The sequence below is a fragment of the Limulus polyphemus genome, unplaced genomic scaffold, assembly GCF_000517525.1.
Source record: "Limulus polyphemus unplaced genomic scaffold, Limulus_polyphemus-2.1.2 Scaffold1, whole genome shotgun sequence".
NCBI lineage: Eukaryota > Metazoa > Arthropoda > Merostomata > Xiphosura > Limulidae > Limulus > Limulus polyphemus.
In genome coordinates this window covers 3,012,188-3,013,796 of record NW_013665611.1, presented here as the reverse complement: position 1 = coordinate 3,013,796, position 1,609 = coordinate 3,012,188, and the positions used below count along the sequence as shown (strand labels likewise).

General features: G+C 32.4%; 1 protein-coding gene across 1 annotated transcript in view; it reads right to left on the bottom strand.

Annotated features, from left to right (window-relative positions):
* LOC106460726 overlaps window positions 1–679 on the bottom strand; it is a 145,943-nt gene extending 145,264 nt beyond the window's left edge. The window contains exon 1 of the mRNA XM_022386515.1: window positions 601–679. The gene's annotated coding sequence lies outside the window, so the exon portion shown is untranslated. The remainder of the gene's footprint in view (window positions 1–600) is intronic.
* Between the last annotated feature and the right edge of the window lie 930 nt (window positions 680–1,609).

Here is a 1,609-nt window from a genome sequence, read left to right as displayed (position 1 = left end):
ACCCATTCAAGCCATCTCCAGCCATTATATGTGCTATGCTGTTTTAGGATTTTTGCTCCGAAAAAGGATAAAAACACTCTGAAATAGGGCACATTTATAATCTTTTTAACAAACTTCTGGCTTTGAAGTACACAGTGCTTTATCAGTTAAATGAATTAATTGTTATCTTCCACAAAACATTAGGGATTCAATAAGAAAAAAGAAAGAACATTATATAACAAGGTACTTCTTACAACTTTTGCTTCTTTAACGGGCACCCTCAGCTAGTGGACATAAAGAGCAATATACGTATAACATATACGTTGATTTTAACATCTAAAGAAAGAAAGTACAAAATACAAAAAAATCCCCTTCAGTCCTTAGTTTATCGTAACTGTATGGTACCTCAGATAATCATTTTACGTCATTTAAGTCTGTACTTGAAAATCCGTCTCTAAAAAAACTATGTGAACTCTGCATTTAGAGTTAGGAAAACAGCTCAAAGAAGAAACAAAACTTTAATGTAGTCATTGACAATTTTTTAAACTTCATATAATTTATTTTTGAAAGACTGTCACTAGGTTACCATATGTCATAACAAGAAATAATAATAATACTTACAATTGACCCTCAAAATGAAGAAAATGTGGCTTACGGAGGTGTGGTGCCTATACTTATACTATAATATGACTTATCCACAATGCTGTGTAAAATTATGGATGTAGATGATACAGCAAACCACTACATAAATTGTTCCTAATAAAGACCTGATGTGATCTGAATAGAAACGCTCTGTAGCTTTACTCAGGTATCTGCAGCCAATCAAATGTATAGTTATAGCCCTCTGATCCAAAGCCTTGTATATCATAAACGGATAAAGGGATGTCCGGGTGCACGTGTCACATGATCAACACTTCCTGTATATAAGGTAAATTTTTGACAGCATAAGCGAGTTAGTTTACATACATACACACATATATATATATATATATATATGTTTACTCGGAGATTTATACGTTAAATAATACAATACAAAATGATTTAATTTGAGAAATTCAAAAACTAGCTCTGAAATAAAATATCCTCTTTTAAATTGTTAAAATTGTCGATTTTTCTAAATATTAAATGTGAAACTTGAATCTAAACTAATGCTTTTTTTTTTGAATATCCAAAACCATTATCAGAAGATAAAATCTAAGTTGTTAGTTTTGTAAAATGATACCTGGAAGTCAATAATTTCCCTTGTCTTTTAGATTAGAAAGATGGAATATAGTTTTTCAAAAAATTCAAATATGCATGTTTTAAGAGTGCTTGTAGACTTTCGCGTATGTAAATCAACCTTGTACAGTAATGACTTTAATCAATACGTGGATTTTTCGAAATTTGTTTTTCTCACAGTTCCGCTCTACCTAGACCACTAGTATATCTGTCTTTCTCACAGCTCAGCTCTACCTAGACCACTAGTATATCTGTCTTTCTCACAGCTCAGCTCTACCTAGACCACTAGTATATCTGTCTTTCTCACAGCTCAGCTCTACCCAGACCACTAGTATATCTGTCTTTCTCACAGCTCAGCTCTACCTAGACCACTAGTATATCTGTTTTTCTCACAGTTCAGCTCTACCTAGAC